Source organism: Pezoporus wallicus, unplaced genomic scaffold (assembly GCF_028554395.1).
Source record: "Pezoporus wallicus isolate ANWC-B61680 ecotype Strahan unplaced genomic scaffold, APGP_CSIRO_Pwel_v1 scaffold_7392, whole genome shotgun sequence".
Taxonomy (NCBI): domain Eukaryota; kingdom Metazoa; phylum Chordata; class Aves; order Psittaciformes; family Psittacidae; genus Pezoporus; species Pezoporus wallicus.
The window spans coordinates 1,868,537-1,894,318 of record NW_026639923.1 but is presented as its reverse complement, the minus strand read 5'-3'; the positions used below and the strand labels follow the sequence as shown (position 1 = coordinate 1,894,318).

Sequence of the window (25,782 nt, the reverse complement as noted above, 5' to 3'; positions counted from 1 at the left end):
CATTTCCAACAAATAAGGCACAGTCTTGGGTCCTACTGTATCTTTTAATCTTTTCCTAACGAAGTAGAAGTAAAACTGAGGCTTAATATGATCTGCTTTGACAGATAGACAATACTCAGCAAGTAACTATAGCCACCACCTGCACACTGCACTTGCCAGCAACCTCTATTGGAAGAGAAATGCCTTCTGAGGCCTAGTGATTAGCACTTCTTTTGCAATGTGGGCATGACTCAACTAAGGCAGAAGAGCTTGGTCCCTCCTCTTCCCAGCCCTCTGTGCAGCATGATGTGGTGATGCACAATTATCCATGTATTCCTGGAGATGTTCTTCATGTGTGCCCTTCAGACACTCGGTCTGCTCATGGAGCTGCTCCAAGGCATGCACCAAGCAGCTCCTCACAGATCAAAGATGCTAGCAAAGCACTTGATCAATACCAAAGTAAGAGTGAAATCATTCTAGGGATTGTTAAGCATTGATTCATCATAAGTTTAGTATGACAAGTTCAACCAAGCCTGCGCTACCTTTAAGTATTTAAAGTGGGAGCAGGACATGAAGAAAAGCATTACACACGAGTCAAAAACCCTCAAGCAAGTGAGAAAGATCAAAAGCAACATCTTTACCTTACTCAGTAACAGATCTTTGTTGCTCTGATGCTAAAAACAAGACTGGAAAATTGCTGAGTGCTTCAGAGGGGTATTCTTTTCATTACAATTAAAAGAAAATAAGTCCAAATGCTTTTACATAAACTAGCACCATTGTAAGGTACTGTGGAGATAGATCCAAAAGGGAACTCTGCTTTAAAAGACACTCTCAGCATAAATCAAGTACATCCTGCACTGCCAGGTCACCAGATCATACTTCTTGGGAAATTTATGTAGGAATTCATACCTCGAAATCCCACCCCCCCCCCCCCCCCCCTTGAAGAAAAATATGCATTTTAAAACACTGGATGAATTAGGAGCCTGTTTAAAGCTCCAGTTTGATTTGGAACCATTCACAGACCAATTTAATAATCAGGGACTATGAAATAGTCTCTTCATTGTTGCATTCAGGTGAGAAAGTTCATCAAGAGGGCTTCAAATCTGCATTTGAAAATGGATAATTTCATTACCAGGGCGCCATTACTTCCTTGGCTCTGTTTTAATTAATCAGTTAAAAAGGGAACCTGTGCTCAAGAGTCGTATCTATGGTGATGGAACATGAAGTGGCACCAGACCTGCGCTGGACGTTCCTTTCCCATCCTGCTCTCAGCAAGTATCTCAAGCTTAGTCTCATGGATACTTGCTAGAAACATTCGTCTTTCTCTGATTGAGCAATGCAAGAATTCCACAGGATAAAGCAGAGAATCAATTCTTATCAGATTCCACTAAATAAATCCATATTAAAAGCTATCCTAGAAGCCAACCCCCAAAAAATGACCACGAGCAGGCTGAGCCCTGGCATCTCTGAAATACGGGACAAAATTCGGTAGTACAGCCAAGACGTCAAATGTCACAAGCACATGTGCATCACTCAGGAAGTGATCACTTGCAGTGAACAAACCACACATCATTCAGAAGTTGCAGCTGCTAAATTGCTTGCTCTGCAGCCCATCCTTCTGCATAGCAAGCTAACCCACGCTCACACCTTGGTCCCTCAGTTCACAGTACAGCATCCTACACCTTAAACACCCCTCCAAGGGCAATTTAGGCTGACAGTAACCTACAGCTGATGGACACAATTTGGGCAACACCTTAATATGTAACAGGAAGATTCACTGCACCGTGCCTCTCAAAATCCTAGGCTTAAAGCACTTACCCTCCTTTCCACGGGGTTTGTATTAAGCCAGACTTTGCTAAGCTTGTACTAAGACAGTGCTCATGGCTAAGTGCCAGCCTATCAAGTTTGCAGCTGGTCAACCTCCAATGCAGGGCAGAACGGGTGGCTGAGAGCAGGTAACCCCAGCTACTGTCTTAACAGTCATTAAGGTTTGCTCAATCTTTTCTATGCACAGGGTAAATACAAGTACAAAAACCTCATCAACTGTGTTATAACAAATTAAATCCCACTACAGAAACCCTACTGCAAACATTATTTGCTCTATCAAATAAACTTAGTCCTGATTAAAGTCAGAACAGAAGAAGAAATGCAAACATAAGATTAAGTACTACAAAACAGGCAGACTCTCACATTTGATTATTGCAAAACATTTGATAGGACAATAGAGAAATCTTTTTTCCCCCAATCTCCCAATATTGTGCCCTATTTCTGTAAATGATGATGGATGATGACTGAGTTGACATTCATAAAGAAAAATGAGATAGGTGCTAGGTTTCATCTTGAAATAATGAAAAATACTCAGATACACACCTCTGAAACCAGTTTGGGAAATGACTATTTTAAAACATGAGAAAAGTTGAGCAAAGACAGACAAATGGGCAATTTCCTCAGCCATTGCATGGTGTTTGGAAAGAACATCACCATCTGTAGATATTTCAGCCTCACATCAAATGTGATGTTAATGTACATGAAGTTTAAATGCCAGAGATGTCTATGAAAGCAGAGACAACACTCAGACCCTCTGAACTGACTCTGTTACCATAGGCTCCCTTGCTACGGGAAGCGTGAAATTCAACTTCCTTATGACTCTCCACATACTGAGATCCTTTCTTTCTCTCTTAGGAGAGATTGGTAATTCGTTCAGAAACTGCACCAAACACCACATACACTGGCTATGTAAGAAAAAACCCAAACAGAAAGTTACATTCCCTATTAACACAAACCAGAATGGGAAAGCAGGTGCCCAGCAGCAAACAGGTTCAGGTGAGATGCGGGCCCTCTTCTTCCCCAGTGATGACATCTATGGCTTTTCCAAAGGAACTGCTCCCTCCAAACAAGTGTTAAATAAAAAGGGAGTAGGCCCAAAGTTCTCCATCCACCCTAAGCTCAGAGAAGTGGCACTTTTTAAATCTCTGCAAGTTCAAAGTAAACCTTTTAAACCTTCAAGAGAAAAAGTCATTTCTGTTTATCAGCCTATTAATGTTCCTCGTTCCCCATCCCTGAGAATGAGATGCCAACATCTTTCTGTTCTGAGCCGCTGAGACTCTTCACACTTTGCTCTTCCTTTCTGTAATCCACTTTAATGTAATCTTAATGATAAAACTTCATTTTCCAGAATGTTCTTTGAAAGGCTGAGAACAATGACTGCAGAGAGAGAATACTGAAGCCATGAGATACATTTTAATAATCTCCTTCAGAAATTACAAAAGCAGCTGATAGGGTTTCGGGTTTTTTTCCCCCCAATGATCCATAAAACATTATCTTAATCATTCCATCCTTTCAACAGTCAAGTTACCACCTCAGAGAGACTGAAAAATAACAGGGGAAGCACACAGGATGCCAGAACCAGTCTGTGTATCAACCGGAGATGAAAACGAGAGGCCCACAGCAGCACAGAGACAATTAGAAGAACAAGACTGTCTGGGTCATGCTGCAACCCAGGAGAAGATGAGACACTTGCACATACCAGGGGCAACTGTCAGAAACAAGGATCACATCAAAGAGAAAGCACTGAAATCCAGGGAGCGTGGACAGGAAGAACATTGAAGGTGTAAAGAGGGAAAACACAACGCAGTGTTATCACGCAGACATAACAGCAAAGAGAGACGCGCTGGAGCTATCAACATCTTCATGACAGAGTCCAAAATAAAAAGGTTAGCACGCAAGCTAATGAGGCAAAAAGGAGCAAAGGAAATTGTTTTCTAGCAAGACATTGGGATGAAGAAAGCAAACCCATTCCTGAGGCTTGACAGCTTGCAGCCTTCTCAACATACCTTCACATTTACAGACAGCACACACCCAAGACACAAACCACACTGGAGAAGAAACATGTTACTCTGCATTCTGGTTCTTCTCCTCCAGGATTTATAAGCCAACAGGAAGGTGTAAGTAGCAACAGGGCAACTCCGGCACATCTTCATATGGTCCAGTGGGCAGCAGCAGAATATCCCTGTCTCTGCCCTCTCCAAAGGCTCCCTCCACCTTCCAGTTCCTGGCACAGACTTCTTCTCCTTTCAGCCTCTGCCTAACCGGCCTCGACAGGAGCCACCACTGTGTGGGATGGGAATCAAAAAGGAAAAGCAGAAGGGAGAAGATGACAAAACTGATCTGACTTACAAAGGGACAGGCCACAGGACAGAAAAGGTGGAGCTTGGTAAAACACAAAAATTTCCATCTTTTCTTAAAAAAGGACAAAAAAAAAAAACGGATCCATTATAAAATGCTGCTGAAAGACTGATGGGAGCTGCAGAACAAAGCTGCCTGAAGTCACACATTTGAGGCAGGTAAACTAGAAAAACAAACATCAGGAAGGAGGAGATTATTTTAGTGCTACGAGTATGTCAGCTCCAAAGCCAAAGGTCTGGGTGATAACTTTTATTAAATAAGATTGTTTGGTATCTGACTCTGCCTCCCTTCTTCACACAGAGCAGAGAAGGCTCCAGGCTTGGAGCAACCATCCAATACCTAAATGGGGCATAGAACTCTGAAGAGGGGGTTTTTCACAAGGGCCTGTAGGGACAGGACAAGGGGGAATGGCTTTAAACTGACAGAGGGGAGATTGAGATGAGCTCTTAGGCAGAAGTTCTTCCCTGCGAGGGTGTTGAGGAGCTGGCACAGAGCGCCCAGAGAAGCTGTGGCTGCCCCATCCCTGGCAGTGTTCAAGGCCGGGTTAGATGGGGCTTGGAGCAAGCTGCTCTAGTGGAAGGTGTCCATGCCCATGGCAGGGGTTGGAACTGGATGAGCTTTAAGGTCCCTTCCAACCCAAGCCAGTCTGGGATTCTATTCTATGAAACGTGTATACACTGAAGCAGCAGCATCCTTCCCTGCTCTCAAGCACTGCACTGCTGCTGCAATGGCACAAGTGGGAACTGCAGAAGCTGTTGCCATGTTATCTACTATTTGCCTATTACATTCAGAAGCAGCAACGATACAAAATATCAACATATTTAGTGGAAGTTATCACATGGGATATCTTTTATTTAAAGCTTTAACTGTGCCCCATAGAGAGTCACATAAAATACTGCTACAGAAAATACTACACACAACAGCCTACAGGGAGTTGGTAGGAAAACAAGCTTTCTCCTTGCTATTTATTTCTCCCAAGTCTTTAGCAAACATCTGCAAACTTTCTCCTGTTTCACAGTTTGTATTTTCTCAAAGACCTTTCATAGAACTCACCATCATCAGGCTTCCATACCTCACAAATCATTCAAAAGCAAGCAGTTCATACATCACACTGCTGCTCTGCATACAGGGAAGACTCGAATCATAGCAAATTCATAAGGATGGAACAACATAAAGAGAACTATTTTGCTAGTGTGGACAGATGAAATGGGTAAGCAGCAGACAGATGTTTGGAGCTTTATTGGTACGCTGACAATATGTTTTATCGTTCAGACAGTATTTAATTTTACTCCCTAACCAGCAGCATAAATATGAAGCTGAGAAAGGCAGCTCCTTCAAAGCAAACAGTTACAGAAGAGAAATAACACAAATGTGAAGTCCCAGCCCTGGTACAAGCAGTAATTGACTGGCAGGAGTTAGGATTTACTGAAAGAAATTCACATCAGGCACCCTCTGCTTCTGTTCATTACAGGGGTCAACTCGGTTGCTGCAACACAGGTGGCTCTGCTGACCACAACACCCCAAAGGAATGCTGCCAAAATGCAAGGGCCAGTGGGGCTCTAGCTGAACAGAGACTTAATCAGCCACTCGATGCAAGATTTAGCGTCGTGCTAATAAACATGCGTTCCACATCCACCATCCAGATGAGGATGAAAGCAACACCTTACTAAATGAATCTTCTGTGGTTTGGTTTGGTTTTAATGCGAAACATGAAGTTTGTCAAACACATCCATCACTGAATGCTGGAATGCAAAATATTTTGAGGGAGAGATAACCACAGGCATAGCAGCAGCAGGTCGAGGGAGGGGATTCTCCCCCTCTACTCTGCTTTCATGAGACCCCCCCCTGCAGTCCTGAATCCAGCTCTGGGGCAACAACAAAAGAGGGATGTGAAGCTATTGGAGTGAGTTCAGAGCAAGATCACAAAGATGCTCCAGAGGCTGGAGCAGCTCTGCCCTGGAGCCAGGCTGAGAGAGCTGGGCTTGTCCAGCATGGAGAAGAGAAGGCTCCATAAGGGGAGACCTTATTGCAGCTCCAGTGCCTAAAGGAGCTACAAGAAACCCGGAGAGGGGTTTCTACAAGGGCCTGTAGGGACAGGACAAGGGGGAATGGCTTTAACCTGCCAGAGGGGAGATTGAGATGAGACATTAGGCAGAAGTTCTTCCCTGTAAGGATGCTGAGGTGCTGGCATAGGGTGCCCAGAGAAGCTGTGACTGCCCCATCCCTGGCAGTGTTCAAAGGCCAGGTTGGACACAGGGGCTTGGAGCAACTTGCTCTAATGGAATGTGTCCCTGCCCATGGCAGGGGATTGGAACTGGATGAGCTTTAAGGTCCCTTCCAACCTCAAACCAGTCTGGGATTCTATAAATGTCCTGTATCAAAGACTCCAAGCCTGATCTGTTCATAAGCCTCAAGCTTCTATTAAAGGCATTTATTTGGTGAATACTTGCACTGATATTTAAAAACCACTAAGGCCACATTGCTTGTATGGTTACCACCTTGACAATGCTGCTCTCTTCAGTAAACCTGGGTACAGGAGAAATCAAGCTGATAGTCGAATGCACGAAGTGTTTTACAACAGCTTATGTAGGCAAATCTATTAAGGGCCTTTGGTACGTCCAAATGCTCATGGCTCTTGTTCTGAATCAAAAGCAAGGCAGCCACACTTACATCCTGAGCAAACTGATTCCCTTTGCAGTGCTTGGTAGTGAAACAAATACTAAATGTTGTTAATAAATGCAAGTAATTAAAAAGCATGAGTTAAAACCAAGAGTCCTCTAGCACCAGAGCCCATAGCCTGCACAGCATGCATCATCCATCTCTATCATAATTCTGTATGTGGCATTTGGCAATTACGGAGGGCTGCCTATTTTTAAAGAGCATTCACTGATAAGGATTTTCCACACCCACTCTGAGATAAGAATAATCCCCTTGTACAAGTTAAAAGTGTCTTGCCAGCACTGCAGAGAACAGGATGCACCCTACAGCAATGCCTCCTGACCAGAGATGAGTACACCAAACTGAGTCAAGATGTTGACTAATGTTCAGAATGATTACAAGGAGTGAGGAACAGAGTATCTCCAGTCCAATCATTTCCTCAAGACAGCCAGGCTCCTTTGGTCCCCTAGTTTGTGATGTCCTCACACCATGAGCTGGTGAGGAAGGGCACATCAGTAAGGAAACATACGGAGCTTCAGCACCAAGAGACAGCAAATGGCTGCTCCCTTCCCCATCACCCCCTCACCAGCTTGGAACATTCAATGCAATGAGAGAAAGCAAAATACTGGGGAAAGGAACTGTCACTGGGTGAGGAAAACAAACCAAAACCAACAAAAACCCCCCAAAACACAACCCCAAGGAAGAATTTTGAAAGGAAACCTCTCTTTCCTCCAGCCAGGATCCAAGCATCTCCCTGCAGCTGGCTTTATTTACAGCATCTAATTCAAATTCTAAATGCTTCAAAGTGTTATTACACTTTTTTTCTTCTTTGAAAACAAAAATGACAACTGAAACAAAACTGGGAACGAGAAAACTCAAAGCCTGAAATAATTACTAATCAAAGCAGAGGCCTATACATGGGATGGTGAAGTCACTGGCCAGCTCTACCCAGTAATTTCTCTTCGTGTCAGCTCTGATGAGTTTTAGATTTCTAACATTTCATCAATTTGAATCACTAAATTCAATTTGCATTCACACATAAACAGAGAGGGAAGAATAAATACTCTCATCTGACCTTGAAGTGTGAGACAGAAAATTGCCCTCGATGATTTCATTTCAATCTGAACCATAATGAATAATGCAGTTGGCCCCATCAGTTACCGATCTATAATCACACTTGCGGGCTGGATGAACGCACGGACGTGCTTAAGTATGAGGAAGAAAGTCAAAACTTCTCACTCTTTTTGTCCTGGTGTTTTTCTGCTTCTCCTTCACTTTATAGAGATTAAGCCTCTACCTCCATCCTTCCCCACTCACCCCCAACTCCACGTCAAGGGCTTCAATTCGTTGCACAGTCAGAAGTGGGAAGCGAGGTGAAGGCATCACTTAACCCAAACCATTATTATATGCATTGTAAAGAATTTCCTGTAAATGCTCTAAATTTGGTAGGTATTCTCCCTCCCAGCAAGGTGTCAGGTCACAGGCCAACTCTGCAGCAGGGAAGCACAGCAACACAGCACAGGCAACCGGTGAGAGGAACATCACAGGTAACTAAGAATATTTCCAATCTCAGTTATACATTCAAACCAACACTTCTGATGAGAGAGGAGTCATCTGGGAATAGGCAGTGTGAGAGCTGAGGAGCTGTAAAGGATAAAGGGCTGATAAAGAGGAGTGAAAAAGGGAAAATCTGCTTGAGGTGGGGAAAGAAATGAGTAGGAGAATGGCTGTGCTGAACCAACTTGTCAGCAAACAGATCCACTGAAATCCCAGGCTTCTGACAGTGAGAGAATAGCTTATCTTAATCAAATAAAGAGGGTCAAAGTGTTTAGATGAGGAAAACAAAACGTTAAACCCTCCACTGCAATACAGCAAGTGAGCCCTCATAGACTCCTGACACATTACAGCTTCGGGAAGGTTCTGTGGAGCTGCTTCAAATTACCTTTTCCAACGAGAGCTCATTTCCAGTGTGCATTAACTGTACTCCACAGTGAAATGAGTACTGAGATGAGTGTTGTTTATAACTGTTCAGTCACATTCCTTTTTTTAATGTCTGAATCCCAGACTACCTCAATGAACAACTGTCTAAAGTATTTCCTGCAGAACAATTCAGTGATGGACACACACACCCCCCCACACACACACCCACCCCATAATTCTCACTAAAACTCAAAGCTATGGTTCAGCATTTCTGCGTCAGGCTTTTGTGTGTGAAAACCCTTCCAGGTTATGTGATGAAAACCTGGCTAGGTTCACACTGGAGACTCGGAGGAGAATTTGTAATGGATACCTGTTGACAAGAAATAAACCCAAACAATTTAATTCTACCCCCTAGCATTGACCCATGGGACATGGGCACAGATAAAAGTAATGGAGTAGCTGAAAAATCACGTAGCTATCGATGACAAGCACTCCAGACTGCTGCTCTTGGCTTTTCTTTCTCAAAAACACCAGTTTCACTTCATTTCATATCTGCCTCCCACCTGCTTTGACTCCACTTACACCAAAGCAGTCTACCATGATCCGAGCCATATTAAGCACAGCATTGTAACAGACCTGCTAGTCATTACATCCAAAACATGGATGCGTATTAAGACTGCAAAGGTCTTAAAAATCCCATGACCAAATAACGTAACCCGTAACCAAGTGCTACAGTGCCTTTATGCATAAACAATATAACATGGCAATGTGTGATCTTTTCTCCCATGCCCTAATAACAAACCAGGATTCGCTGTTTTCTGCAGGATCTCTGCCTCATTTGCTGCATAATTTGGAAGAGCAATGAAGCACAGAAACTGCTTAAAGAGAATGGTCTCAAATTAAGGCAACTGAAAGTCTCCCAAATGAAACCTGGTTCCAATTCTTGCCTATGCCAAAGCTCCTGGCTGATGGCAAGAACTTTTCAAAGGTAGTCCTTGGTGCTTAGTCATTTGGCAGTCCTTCAGCTGAGCTCAGGTCCTGGGCACTGACACTACTGCTTGGTAATGAAATCAACAGCAGCTGCTCAGAACATATGAAGCTTTGGGTAATGCAAAGTGTTCTGAAAGAACGACTTCTAAATATTCCAGAACGGCATTCCCAATGTAAGGCTACACTTTCTCCTTGGTTTGTATCTGGTATAAAGGACTAGTGTGAGAATTGCTATTTTTTTTCTGTAGAAAAACATGAATAGCTGCTCATTAAGTCAACATAATGCACTATCTCAGCCAAGTAGAACGGGAATCCTGCATGGTGTAGGAAACCAGACTAAGGATGTGTCAGTTGCCTTGAATTCTGGCATTTCCTACCCTCTGAGAACTTCACCTTGCAAACCTGATGTAGCCTTCCAAGTACCTATTTTTCATATGGGGCAAATATTACTTTAAAACTGAAAAAAAAACACAAAAGCAAGAACGCATATCTAAGAACAAGAATAAGCAAAAAGAACAGAGTTAGCTGAAACTGCCCCAAAACAGCCGGCGTGGAGTAAGCTTCATCCCAGCTAAATTACTTTTCATTCTCACATACATCCACATAGAGAAAAGCTGATCTCCAGCCATCTGGTGTCAAGATAATGAGACTAAAGAGACTGGATCTTTCCAAGCTATACCATCACACCATGAATACCTGTCATTCCTTTTGCAGCGGCTCTGCACTCCCATTCCATAAGCCCAAGAGATACTGTACAACCGCTTGCTCTCACTCTGCTCAGCAGATACAGCTGGGCAGTTGAGCAGAGGCAAACTGCTTGCTCAGACTGTTTCCAAGCAGTGATTTGCCCCCCAGGAAAAGGATATGCCCAGATCAGACTTACCAATGAAATCCTGCTAACCTTATACCTAAAACATACTGTGGATGTTTGTTTTCCTTGTTATCTCCCTGAAATCCACTGGACTGTTGACACTGTTAGGACTTACCTGCAGGGCACAGAGACCTACTTTGCTCTAATTTCTATCCCCCAAATTAGCTCAAAGAATCCTTAAACCAATATAAGGCAGGAGGAATAAAGCTGTCACTGTGGAAGGAGAACTGCCAGAACAACCATGTTTATAGCCCTGTTACATCAATTTTCCTGCATCAATGTTTTTAAATGTTTAATAAAACAATACTACATGCTATGCAATCTTTTCATAATTATACAGAAACCAGTCGGGTAGACATGTCAACAGCCTTTCTGCAGCACTTCCAGGTTTCAAAATCACAAACTGAGCAGAGGGTCGGCTGCTTTATTTTAGGGTGAAGTTGTGCTAGGGAAATGAATTTAAAAGACATGGCAACCAAGTCATTTTGTTTCTGTACTACTCATAAAAGAACAGCTTTGTTCGATGTAATTTGGTTTCAGCCAGTTGGTATCACAAATCACACATCAAAAAGCTCCATCTGCCAACACTGAAATGTTGGAGGGAAGGGATAGCAGTCCAGCCTGGTTTCAACAGGTACAGTGTGAAGAGTTCCTGCAGCACCGTAAGTCAGCGCTGTCGCAGTTAAATCCCAGCCAGCAACTAAGTCCCACACAGCCACTCGCTCACACTCCTCCAGTGAGATGGGGAGGGAATTAGAAGGGTAAAAGTGAGAAAACTCATAGGTTGAGATAAAACCACTATAATAATAATAAATAATGATAGTAATAATTAATAATAATGTCATGAAAATGACAAAAAGAGAGAGAAATAAAACCCAAGAAAAATAAGTGATGCAAATGAAAACCAGTTGCTCACCACCAGGTGACCAAAGCCCAGCCTGTTCCCAAGCACTGTCCCCACCAGCTTTGCCCCTAGTTTATATGCTGAGCACGAAGCCATATGGACTGGAATGTCCCTTTGGCAAGTTGAGGGCAGCTGTCCCAGCTCTGTCCCTTCCAGCAGGGCAGCATGAGAAGCTGAAAAGTCCTTAACTTATAGTATAAGCACTGCTCCACAACTATTCCTTCGCAATCACTATGGGACCTTTCTGGACACAGTGGTTGATTCAACTCTTCACCTCTCTCTTTACTGGGATGTGGAAGCAGCACAGCCAAAATTCACCTTTGTGGGAGTCCCTCCATAACAAAATAAACGCTCAATTAGAGAACTACTTTGCGTGCTGTCAGTACTATTTGCAAACAGTGCTTCCAGCAGTGCAAAGCAATACCAAGTGTTGTGTCATTCCCAGGAAGGGATGGCATTTGTCAGACCCTCCAGGCACACCGGGATCAGTTCTGCTTCATCTACTTGTTTCCCAGCTCCAGCCCATGGTGATTTTGGCACGCATTTCTAATACAGAAATCATTCTCCCTCCCATTCTGCCTTTTAGTAGGCACTTGACCATGCTGGCCTCATTTCTCCCCTCTCCATTTCATGGAGAATAATGAAGACCAGCCCTGATAAATCTTTACCACCCAAACTCTCATGCCCCTGTCAACTGCTGCTCTGGTCAGTGTTCAGTAACTAGGAATAACTGATGTGATGCAGAAAATCACATGTTTAACTGCAATATGTTCTGCCACAGCAGTCTGAGAGGAACAAAAACAATCGTGACTCTGCAAAATCATGAGTGGCAGGAGGTGAAGGAGCAATTGTTCCCTGCCTCTTCCAATAGAGGAGCTAAGCAAATTAATGGAGGAAAATTAATCATGGCCTATTAAATACAAAAGCTATCACCTTCAGCTCAAGAAATCCTTAAGCTTCAAACTGAGGAAAGCATGAGAAGTATCACTGTGTATTTGCTCCTTTATTAGACTTTCCCAAAGCCTCTGGAATGGATTCATTCGCTTAGGCTGATTTTTTATTTGATGGCAAATGTGGGGAATAGAGTTAAAGAAGAGGCTTTGGTTATTTTTAATGCACACCAACAGATCTCACCCAGCTTCAGCTTTACTCAGGTGCACATTTTTGTTGCATTTTTTTAGGTGACTGTGTTGTTATTTTCTCTCTCCCATCCGTGAGTCATATTCAATTCCCAAACCATAAACTAGTAACTGGGAAAGGAAAATCCTGTTCTCCCAGGTGCAGTTTGTCAGCCGCTGCCTAAGGCAGGAAGGGTCCAGCTGATCAGTCTCTGCTACCATAGCTTCCTATGAATAAAAAAGGATTCAAAAACTGCCAGAAATCTCCTAATATGTAAGGATTTAGCCCACATCTATTGTATTTGAACATACCTTAGTTGAGGTTTTCTTGGTGCTTGGAACAGATAGGGCATTTCTGTAGAGAACTGCTTCATGCCCTGAGCACTGAGCTGCATGCCAAGAGCCACCACACAACACAGCCCCAGTTAGATCCTGACTTTGCTATCCAAAAGGGGCTGCCTTTGAAGAGGACAATGAAAAAGGATCATGCCCCAAAAAGGAGATAAAAAGTGGCTGCAGATCACAGGTGGCCCACAAATGCCTGTAAAGGGAAGGGTGAAATGCACAATCTGTGCTCTCTGATGGGTATAAAAAGAGGTGACTGGAGCAGCCAATGTTTCAGACCAGAGCAATTGGGCTGACCCTCACCTTGGCAGCCAGGACTCCTCACAGCACCTCTCTTCATGTATTGCTGACAGAATGTGAATAGGAATTAAAAGGACCGTGAATCAACTTCTCATGCAAGAACAGATCTGCTTATGATCTTCTCTCTGGTTAGCAGACTCACAATATTCATTTTCAGCATCCCAGGGGACAATAACAAGGGCTCCCAAGGACAATTGTCAAAGACCCAAATTTTCCAAAGAGCTCTTCTTTTAACTATATATCTAGAAAAACCAAACATGAACTGCATAAAAACCCAAGGGGCGTAAAAAATATAACACCCTGTGTGATTTCACAGCAAGTGGCCACCTGCATATAGAGAAAACCAGAAAACTATTCCTATTTTAAAGCCACTTGGAAATGCAGCCCTTAATACACTATCACCACCATTTCCCACAGTATGATGGGCAGGCAGAGCATTCCTACATTAAGAATTCATAACTGTACCAGCAAAACAAGAAGGTTAAGAACATACAGCTGGGAAATGCAGAAATGCTTGGCGAGGCTGATTTATCACTAAAGAATAGTTTGTGCTGGGGCGAAAAGCAAAGCAAGAAAGATAATGCTGCTGCTGTGATTAGTTTTACAAACTCCTTTATGAAGGAAAGAAGAAAGTTTCAGGCTGAGAACCTTCAATGAGAGCTCATATGGACCAACAAAACAAATACACAAGGCAAAAAGTTGCCAAAAAAACAACGCAGGAGGGGATGCAGAGCTCACTCTCTGTGGAGCCACCCAACAGCACAATTAGCAGAGCCGGTCCCTCCAGAGCCTACATCTCCCACATTCAATACAGGCACTTTGGCAGCCAATAGATGCTCTATGCTCAGCATGCCCTTTGATTGCCACCTCTCTTCCATTATCATCTCCCCTGCTGCCTCCATTGTACCTGATTAATAAAGCCCATTCTTGCTGTTTATTTCCTTATCGATCCACTGTCTCCTGCATGGGAAAAGGCATCAATGCAGTTAAGAGCAAGCACCTGCTCGGAGACTTCACCCTTCAGCTGCTTTCTGAAAGTGCATTTTATTCTCACTGGATAATAAGATTCTGTGGTTAAGGGAGCTTTTAGGTATTGGCATTGTCATAAAATGTTCCTTGTGTCCTACTTCACCAGAGCTGACAAACTCTCTGCTTGCTGTCAGTGGACTAATGAGAAAAGAAGCACTTCTAAAGAGCTTTGGATACTTTTGCATTGCAAAGTGAAAAGGAGAAAGTGAGATATTTCAATGATGTTCCATTTCATTCCAAAGCCCCATACAGAGGAAAGAAAAAAAGGAACGTTTCTGCACTATCACTGTATCAACCAAGCAGCTCACTTATTAATCTCTCCTTCCTCCGCATTCACTAGCTTGGGGGCTCGGAAAGTTGACACTTGACTTGAAAAATGCCAACTCTAAGCAGTTTATTTCCTCTTGAACTTTAAGAGCTGACTGAGACAGAAATGACCTTTAAAAAGGCAGGGTTAGTTCTTGTATGAATTGATAGAAGGATTCTGTGCTTACACAGCACAGCTAGGTACTGAGCAAATCTTCTATGCAAACACCCCTTTCTCACCAGAGGCAAGAAGAGGGGTGTTTCTCACCATGTTCCATCAGCCGTAAGATTCACAAGACTGGAGAACCTGGCAACCTAGCTTGTCTACATCAAGAAGGAAAGACTATGTTAAAGCCACAAACCAATGACCTTAAATATGCACAAGACAGAGACCACACCAGTGTTCATAACCTCAATACACCCGATCTTCTACCACAAAGAAGCAGTACAGGCACAATCAAAACCAAGCACAGCCACTAACTTGTCCTTAAATCACACTGTCAGTCCAGCAGGCCTGGACTCCTATTCTGGGACATCTATCTGGTTGTTGTGACTTTGCTTTCACCAATCTCTGCTGAAGCTGCTGAAAAAGAAGCTGATCACTACATGGCTCATTAATGGTCTTCAATGAGAGGCAGTTTGAAAATGCAAACCAATACACAACAATACCTACTAATAATACTTGCTGCCACACTAGTAGCCAGTAATGTAACTGGGCAGAATATTCTTGTCTGAGGTCCACCACATAATTAATACCACCAGATGGCCAAAGAAAAGCCATTGAAGGATTCTGTGGCAGCAGAGGACAACCGAGGAGTTTTGACAAAGGAAATTCACAAAGCAAATATCTGGGATGCTAATGGATGAGACTACACTGGAGCTAAAGAAGCTTAATTTGTCTATGTGCTAATAATGACACTCAGTTGAATATCAGCTGAAGATATAAAATACCGTGGTGGCAGGAAGGCCTAAACCCGCACATTACAGCAAGATACCCAAACTATACTTCATTTATCCCAGACAGTGAAAAAGTATTCACCTGTTTCTTACTCTGTAAGGAAGGCAGATATAGCCTTCTTGATAAAAGCAAGATGCTAATGCAGAAGATGAACAAGCCTTCCATTGCTGGGCAGAAAATCCTGAAAGGAAGGGTTGAAATTTTGCCTTTTATTTTCATTTCATTTCATTTCATTTCTAGTCTTGATATTCATCTACCAAGCCATACTGACTCCTAGCAGTAAGGCCTGATGGAGTTCAGATATCTCCAGTGAAGTATGAAGTAGCTTTGCCATCAGCAGCAATGAAATGTTTCCAATCTACTATCAGCCCACTTAGGCAGAAGCAGACATTTTATAAAGAGAACCCCACGGCTATTCTGTGCAGAATTTCCTTTCTGTTTTTCTCTGGAAGCAAAGTACACATCAAGCTCAACAAGGCAGACAGAAGTAATCAAGCCCTGTGCAGCCAAGGTTAACTTATTAATAATGAAGCATTTTTGCCATTATTCCTAATGTTTAGTATCCAGCAATGTGCTTTGAGAAAAATCCGGGAGGAGAGAAGAGATGGAGAGCAGCATTCTGCTCTCCAATGCAACTGGAGGCATAGCAGAGAACCACAGCGTCAGTGGGATACTGAGTGGAAACTGTCACAAGAGAGCCTGGCATCTCACTGCTAGTGAAGACTTAGAAAATTCCTAAACCTGCAGTATACGTATATTTATGGGCTGCTGGAGTGTGTCCAGAGGAGGCAATGAAGATACTCAGAGGGACCTCTGCTATGGAAACAGGCAGAGAGGGCTCAGCTTGTTCAACCTGGAGAAGAGAAGGCTCCAGGGACACCTTAAAGCAGCTCCCAGTGCTTAAAGGGTCTGAATCTGAATCTCCAGACAAGGAATCTGGAGAGGGGCTTTTGATAAGGGCAGGTAGTGACAGGACACGGGGGAATGGCTTTAAACTGAAAGGGTGTAGATTTAGATTACACATAAGGAAGAAGTTCTTCCCTGTGAGGGTGGTGAGGCACTGGCGCAGGTTGCTCAGAGAAGCTGTGGCTGCCCCATCCCTGGCAGTGTTCAAGGCCAGGACGGACGGAGCTTGGAGCAACCCGATCTAGTGGAAGGTGTCCCTGTCCGTGGCAGGGGGTTGGAACTGGATGAGGTTCCAACCTTAAGGTCCCTTCCAATCTAAACCATTTTGTGATTTCTGTGTGTGTGTATAGAGAGACACAAACACACAGTACTTATGGATATTAAAACAGAACACCTGTACTGTTTCATCCTGCACAGTGCTGGAAAAGTAACAAGTATTAACTTTTTGCATATTTTTAAATACTAACTGATCTCCCTGATGGGGCTTCTCCAACACTTCTAATCCCCAGAGGTCTCAGAGAAACCTGTTTACACCTGCAGTGCACAAGAGAGCCTCCCGCTTTCCCAGTTCCTGTACAATCACTTCTTCTTAACAGTCAATTTAACAGTGTTTAGCCTCCAATTGTTGCTTTCATGCACAGAAAACCACGTTTGGGAATCTGACTCTTGTGCATAAACAGGCTTCTTAACATCTGCGTGGCAGCAGGAAAGTACAAAAATACAGATTTATATGGTAGGTGTATAACTACCGCAAAACAGATTTGCTCGACTGTAATATACATCAAACAACATCAAAAAGCAGTAAGAAACCACCATCTTATTTACATGAGATGTACTTTGAGACTTCTAACTTTTGCCTGAAGGTTTTAATTAAAGCAATTCATGTCCCAAGGCATTTTTCTTGTAGTAAGTTGTCTTCCTCGTTCAATTGCTTCAAGAACTCTGCTCTCTGTGCTTTGGCACAATCTAATCACTCCTGTGGGAGCAAATGATAACACGAACATAGATGAGAAAATATCTTTGAAGAAAGAAATCTAAAGAAAGATGAAGATCTAAATGGAAAAGAAGAAACAATTTTGCACCCTTGATTCAAGAGTCTATTAGGTCTTTGGAATTACAAGAAAGGAGGGGGAAAAGGGGCTGGTCTGAATAATATTGGGAGACTCGTGAGTTCAATCACTGCTTGCTGAAGCACTCCTACAATATATGTTCCCAGATCTAACCTTCAGCACTGAGCATCTTAAGTCAGAATGGGAATTTTTCTATCTTATTTATGTTTCTGAAAGAACACGGAAAGAGAAGAAGAAAGATGTGATCAAGAATCCACATTTTGGCAGCTCTTTGTCACTCAATTCAGTCAAGGCCAGGAGAACTTACAAGCCGCATCCACTTTGGTTACTCCGGGTATTTTAGCAGAAATGAACCCTGTGACTCAGAATAAAGGGCAGGATTTTCCCCCAGATTTCACACAACAATACAGAAAACAAAGTTTACTGAAGGATAAAGAAATGCCAACAGTCCTAGGCAAGGCATAATAAATAACCTTACCAGTATGTTGTGTAAGCTCTCTTAAAGCAGCATAATGCAAAGATAAGCAAGGCCTCTGCAGAAAATAGGGAATCCATCTTTACCAGGACTCAAATACTGCAATAACACACTGTTGGATCTGAGAGAAAGGAAAAAAGGAAGAAAACCAACACAACAACAAACTCACTCAAAAAATCGGACAAAGTAGGATGGTTAACAAGGGGAAAGCTTCTGTTAAGGCAATGCTGCTTTGGGATGTGCCATTGAAGTACTGACAGGTGCACCATTCCCAAAGGCTGGAGGCACCAGACTCTCTGATGATGCTTGTTAACAGTGCCACTGTGCACATCCCTCCACTAACGTCTGTGCAGAATTAGTCTGGGTAGACTTGTTCATAGGAAGTAATGCAAAACTAAATTGTCATGACTGAGATCACTGTCAATTTTGCACAGAAACCTTCAGCAAACCCTCTTCCCAAATTCAGCATCAGAGGGAGGGAAAACATTAAGAACTGGTCTGTTTCTAAGGGAATTCAAGCAGGAATCTGGTCATTTTACTGCAAATACACCTTTGTAAATTCAGAAGAAGCTTGCAAGAATACACAGAAGATCTAATTCCAAGAACAGCAATAAACAATGTCACCCTTGACTGCCAGTTGTGGATTGACTACTGCTTGGTGATGCTTTTAAGAGAGCAGATGTACCAGCTGTAAGTGATGTTCCAAACCAAAGAATGTTTGGAAGTACTCCATTATGTGCAAGTGTCAGGTAGGAACAGCTAGGAAGTGCTTCAGAGCCTTTCTAAATCGCTACATAAAGATGAGGTTATATATGAAAGATAACTCGCAGAACAACTGTATACGGCCATCATTCTTGTTAGAAGACTAAAAAACATGAAATAATTAAAAGCAACCAAGCAAGCAAGAAAACAAAACACAACAGGACGCAATGCTAAAGGCACACGTAAGACAAAGGATTTTAAGGAGGTTATTCTGTGCATGGACATTGCCTGAGCTGACACACTGTTACCCTGGGAGAGAGTTCTCTTTGATGTTAGAGCTGTTCAAAGTTATTCTTAAACGGAATAAAAGCAGTAAATAGCAAAGCCCCAGATTTATAAACGTTTCCAAACCAACTATACTGTCCATATCATGCTATCCTGGTATATATGCCTAAAAGAGTAAATATTTCCTCATCTCTGGCTAATTTTATGACTTTTTAATACCTCAAAATTAGCTTATATTGAGCAGTCTACCTGCAAGCACTTACATCAGTCTAACAGTCACCCAATTTCAGTTGAATTCATTAATCTATTTAGAGACTATTGATTCCATAGCTCCAACTATTACTCACTGATAGCATCTATATATATATATATACATATTTAAAAACCTGAGAATGATTTAAAAATCCATAAGCCTGTAATTACTTGTTACAAAATTCATACAGGAGTATTTAAAAAGCCCAATCTAGCTGATTTCATTAGTGTTTTTCTGATATTTCTCTCCATCTAGACAATGATAATCAATTCATTCCAAGGCAGTTTGTGTTCTCATTTTCAGGATCTTGCTGTTCCAATATCAGTGTTTCTCTAAAGGCAGAACACTCTAATGAAACAACAGTTTTCATGGCTTTATAAAATTGTATGGAAACATTTCTATCGATTCTAAGTCATTAAAGGCTCCTTTCTGAAACCCAGCTAGATTTACTATTTGTAGTTTACCAATAGTGTTTACAGAAGAAAACCACAGCTTCCAAAAGTTCATCCTTTTTTTTTTAAACTGGATTTGTGAAATAGTCCATTTCACCCATCTGTGGTACAGTACACGGGATGAAATCACTGCACTGGGATTAAAGAGAATTGAGGTATAACCCAACATTCACATTGCACTGAACGTTCAAACCACCGTTTACTATAGCACAGTGAATTCTTGCAAACCTTACGTGGACACATCAATATTTCCAAAGCAGATGAGAAACCTGTACCAGGTTTTCTTTCTGGGTGTCATGTGGTTAACTTGGGAAAGAATACTGGGTAAGACCTGTTGGAGCAAGTCCAGAGGAGGCCACGAATCTGCTCTGAGGGGTGGAGCAGCTCTACTCTGGAGACAGGCTGAGAGAGCTGGGCTTGTCCAGCATGGAGAAGAGAAGGCTCCTTAAGGGGAGACCTTAGAGCAGCTTCCAGTGCCTAAAGGGGTTGACAAGAAAGCTGGAGAGGGGCTTTTAAGAAGGGCAGATAGTGACAGGACAAGGGGGAATGGCTTTAAACTGACAGAGGGGAGATTGAGATGAGACATTAGGAAGAAGTTCTTCCCTGTAAGGGTGCTGAGGCACTGGCACAGGGTGCCCAGAGAAGCTGTGGCTGCCCCATCCCTGGCAGTGTTCAAGCCTAGGTTGGATGGGGCTTGGAGCAACCTGCTCTAGTGGAAGGTGTTTGTGCCCATGGCAGGGGTTTGGAACTGGATGAGCTTTAAGGTCCTTTCCAAACCAAACCATTCCATGATTCTGTGGTTTTATTTTTGCTTCTGGTAGGGGTCTTTTTGAAAATGCTTTTTTATCCCCTAAGAAAAGGATTGCAATTTGGTTTGAACAAAACCGAAAGAAGCTTTCTACTAGGTTCTAAAACAAGTTGTTAAGAAAATCATGCTTTTAGCACTTCGCACATTTCTGCTCTGCCAAGTGCTGGTCCAGAGCAAGGAAGCAATGACAGCAAACGTGCCGGTGTTTGCTCCATGAAAGCACCAAAAGGCAGAGCACCAGTATTGAATATTCAAACTACTTCTAGTATTTATTCCACTTCTTCTGCAAGCTTCTATAAACACATCATAAGCAATCGTGTTAAATAACATCAAATCTATCTATACAGAGCTAATTGCAATGCCTGTTTTCACTGACATCCCATGACAAGTCTTTCACCAGAAGAGAGCCCTGAAGAGAGACATAAACTAATCCATACAGCCGCCTGAACAGTCTTCGCTTGCCTCCATGAGACTCCCCAGTGAATCCCGAAAACCAAGATCAATTTGACAGTAACTAATTGTAGTTATTCTCACCATCGTTCTGAACAAGGGCGAGACAGGAATCCTAACGGCACAAGTCACCGACACCACGTGCAGCAGAGTTCTGAGCTCAGGAGGTAAAATGTGGGTTGCTGAGATGAGCCAAGGTGCCAGACTGAGAGTTTCATTAGGAGAAATTAGTGGTGGTTTGCACAAGATTCAGTGGGCATTGATTTAAAATAAAATAGGAAATATCGAGTGTAATCAACTACAAGGCTGTGCCTGGGAGCTGTGTATCTTTAAAAATCAATCTGAAAATCCAATGCCTCCCAAAACTAAGGTAGAAACACCTAATAATTACACTGAATAGCGTAGTAGTAGATCTAAACATAAACGCAAGGAAAGAGAGACTACAAATAAATATGAGGCTGTAATAGCTGGAAATGTCTTGCCTTTAGCAACACCTTATTTATTTTTAAAGGTAGGTTCTAAGTCTCCTGTTTACTCTCCTCTGGGCCACAAAAACTGTGTCTGTGTTAATATAAAGCTTAGTCTGCACTTAAAGAATAGCTGAGCAGTTTAGTTTCTATTCTAATCTTCAAGTAAAGGTTATATCTCAAGTATGCTTCTTCCACTTTTCTGTGTTGTACACAGGAGATGTTCTGGGGTAGGTTTCTCCCAAACAGTTCACATGAAGGCTCATCCCAAACTGTTTTGCAGGAGATGCTGACATTTCTCATCCAGTCACATCTCAAAGTATTTCAAATCCATTCACTTCAGAGCTCATATACTTGAGAGGGTCCCCTGACAACCCTGTGCTCTGTGCTGGCTTACGCAGCCTGCAGATACAGCTCAGAAACAAGAGTGAAAATTTCCTGTTCATTCCCTGTGTTTGCTGTGGATAGTAGTGATGATTAACCAGAGGGATGTAAATTAATTTCATAATGGATAATTTCAGTGGAAACATCCAGCTGTCCTGAAACTGGTTTGTGCCTGGAATTGAGACTAGAACCAGGCATCTTCCACCCTCTGTTGTGAATATTCCCAAAATTACTTCATTCCCTAACCCATGGGCAGTGGAAAAACCAACTGCTTGAGACAAGCTACTACAAATTGTGTTGGGCAGCTGACCTGCTCTTAATTTACTTACTCTTAATTACTCTTAATTTACCAGCACGTAAGCTCTTTATTCTCTAATCCAAAGTGTGTGCATATAGTCATTTATGTACACATACACATAAAGTTTGACATTTATAGGTAACAGCACAGCTTAAGCAAGAGGAAACTTGAGTTTAAAATCATCTGTAAGCCTCCAGTAACACTTAAGCATCACCACTCTGCATACAAAGTCCCACTGACAGCATTCATCCTCTGACATTTGTGTGCAAACACCAAAGAAAACAACATAAACATCTTTGCTTTGCTTCCATTCAAGATACATTAAGCCTGAAAAGCAAAGAATAGCATCACAGTATGCTAACTAGGGAAGATGTTTCCAAAACTGCTTCTGAATCACAGCAATTCAAAGAATTAGATGGTGACCCATTGAGTCTGATCAGTTCTTTGGCTATGGAAAAAATCAGCATGAAAAAGGAAAATGTACTTTGTCTTATATCTACAGCCCACCATGGTTTTCTGGCCTGGCTAGTCATTAGGCTCTTACCAACACATTCAGAATATCTTCAGACCATCACAGTAGTGACATGGTTCAGTGATGGACGTGGCAGTCCTGGGGTAACGGTTGGACTTGATGATCTTAAAGGTCTTTTCCAACCTAGTTGATTCTCTGATCTTGGCTGTGTTTCACCTCCATGCTTGGTAACTTCTCTCTGAAAACAGACACTGCCTTTCCTGAACAGAAAAGCCACCAGACTTTGGATCAGATGATTCCAAGCGTGCTTCTTAGCATGACACATTTCAAAGCTCTGCAGTTCACAACTAAGGGCTTTACCAGAGCTGGCAAGAACAGTGCTAATCCCCTGGATCTCTGTACCAATCCAGGGAACTGAAGAGAGAGTTTCTGGGGGAGAAAAAGGTGCTGTGTAAACTGCTGCTCTCCTATGAGCAGTCAGCTTTCAGCTGTCAGCCAGCCATGCAGCTATCACACCAATTGCAGGGAAAATACTTCTGTTGTAGCACACAAGTGCCAGGACCGTAAGACCAAGATCCATGACCCCCAAATAGCTCTGTCCTGCTGCTTTATTCACAGAACTTGGTACATTTATCCCCTTTGTTCCTTAACTTGTTCCTTCAAATTGTTTTGTTTTGTTTTTTCTGTACAGGAAAAAATATTAAGAGATTAATACTGAAGGCAAGAAGTCTCCAAAGTTTTGGTCAGTTCCTGCCATGCCATATTTAACCTGTGAGAAAGAGGTCCAAGCCCAATACTGTTACTTGCCAAATAAACATAGGACCAGGTTTGAAATAAAACCTTACAATATAGAGATTCCAGAATTCTCTTCATGTTTCTCATGGTCAAAGTGAGCAGGCACTGCAGCCCCACTAAAATGAGACAAAAAGCCATTCCATGCTGAAAGCCTAACAGCTCGTCTCATTTTTCAAGGAGAATCTCTTGTAAAAACATTACAAAACCATTTTCTTCCACTTTCATCTTTGTGAAACAGCACATTATTTCCATGCAGGGAGCCAAGGTGCAAGGGCATTAAAATCCGGAGTCATTCTAATGACTGGCCAGCTAGCAGTTATTGCTAACAAAACTCAGCTGCAAATCTCTTGCTCCAGACCGTGACACTTCTGAAGCTCCCCAGGCTGAACAAAGGCTGAGGAATTTCATCCTCTCCCCAAACATAAGTAATAAAGTACATAATCCCACTGTAATTTCCTTAAATGCGTCCAAATTGCCTGACTAGTGGTATAGAGAGAACTGAAATGCTGGACCAAGTTAAATTACTTCCATAGTTTTTATATCATATATATGACAGCTGCAAATAACATTCTTAGGGGAAAAGTATCTTTGATATTGTATTTCCAGTGATGTATTTTTGACACAGAGAGGTACTTACAAGAAGTTGTTGAGGCATAGGAACAATTAAGTATTTTAAGCCTCCAGCATCACCCTGTTCCATAATTTCATTCTGAACATTGAAAACCTGGTCTCAAAACTCCCAACACTAGAAAATATGGTGAATACTTCTACAGTGTTTTGAAGGCAGACAAACAGGCATTGCACCTACACTTTGAGCTAACTAAAAAGTTATGTAGAGGCTGTTACAGACTAAATCCTGCTGAGAAGCAAGGTATGTTAAGGAATCTCCCTACAGCACTAAGATGGGTTCTGGTCATCCTGGAGCATGGGCAAAAGCTTGTGTGTATCTGCCTAAAAAAGACAACAAGCGTATCCACCATTTCTTACCCAAATGTCCCAAATTCCATACAGGTGACTTGTTCTAAGAAACACCATTCTCAAGATGCAGTGCTAGATCCATTATTATGATCCCAAGCCTTCCTTTCAATATTCTTGGCTATAGAACGGGATAATGCTATCAAACTCGCCTGCAAAGCGATTTCATTTCCACAAAGGAAACACTTCTCAGAAGAGAAAGTAAAACTTGTTACATCTTCCATACATACACTTTCAGACTCCTCAGCCCTTTTACAGCATCTGAGGCCTTGTCTGGTTTTACCAAGACTATGGAATGCTCTAGTAAGAGACACTGACACTGCACACAAACCTCTCCTACATACTCAACTTTACAGTAATTTCACTCTTCTAAAATCAATGTGTTGTTATCCCCCTTGATGTGACTTCATTCTAGAAAGGCTTCTCCGGCACTGAATAAACATGAAACAGGTCTCAGAGCTGTTGCTGCTCTTCCTCCTCCAAGAGGCTGAAAGACCAGGAGCTTGAAGGGGGCATGCAGGGGATTGCAGTGTGGGGCAGCTCTGTGAGCATCAGAGCTGGGCAAGTCTGGGTTTACCACAAACTTGTGTTTAAAATTTGATCAAATTTGCTGTCAAGACAATGTGAGCTCTAACAGAAACTCCATTAGTGACATGGGCATTTCCACATTGTAAAGGGTCCTGCAGTACCTTCACGGGAGCTGTACAAGGGTTGCATTCTTACTGCATTTCTTCCCCTCTGACAAAAGATTCCCTAAGTCCTCTCTCTCCTCTACCCAGATGCTAGTTTTCACAAGACCAGTGAGAACTTCCTGTCATAGAATCACAGAATGGTTTGGGCTCGAAGAGACCTTAAAGCACATCCAGTTCCAATCCCCCTGCCACAGGCAGGGACACTTTCCACTTGACCAGGTTGCTCCAAGCCCCGTCCAACCTGGCCTTGAACACTGCCAGGGATGGGGCAGTCACAGCTTCCCTGGGCAAAAGAGAAGAAGACAATGTGTGACCTCACTGTGAATCTCTGAAAACACCATGACAAATAATTTAAAATGTTACTGGAGAGCAAATTTATATGCATTTCTTGCAGTTTTTTTTCCCATGATAAGACACTTAACAGCTACACACTGAGCTATAGGCTTCTCGAGGCAAGACTTACCCAACTAAGTTGTTGGGGCTGTTCAGCCTGGAGAAGAGAAGCTGCGTGGAGACCTCATAGCAGCCTTCCAGTATCTGAAGGGGGCCTATAGGGACGCTGGAGAGGGACTCTTCATTAGGGACTGTAGTGACAGGACAAGGGGTAACGGGTTAAAACTTAAACAGGGGGAGTTTAGATTGGATATAAGGAAGAAGTTCTTTCCAGTAAGGGTGGTGAGGCACTGGAATGGGTTGCCCAGGGAAGCTGTGAATGCTCCATCCGTGGCAGTGTTC

At 42.6% G+C, this 25,782-nt stretch overlaps 1 protein-coding gene across 4 annotated transcripts in view; it reads right to left on the bottom strand.

The window, feature by feature from the left end:
- The window catches only part of MAD1L1 (mitotic arrest deficient 1 like 1), a 369,315-nt gene that overhangs the window by 255,383 nt on the left and 88,150 nt on the right, over positions 1-25,782 (bottom strand). The window lies entirely within an intron of this gene.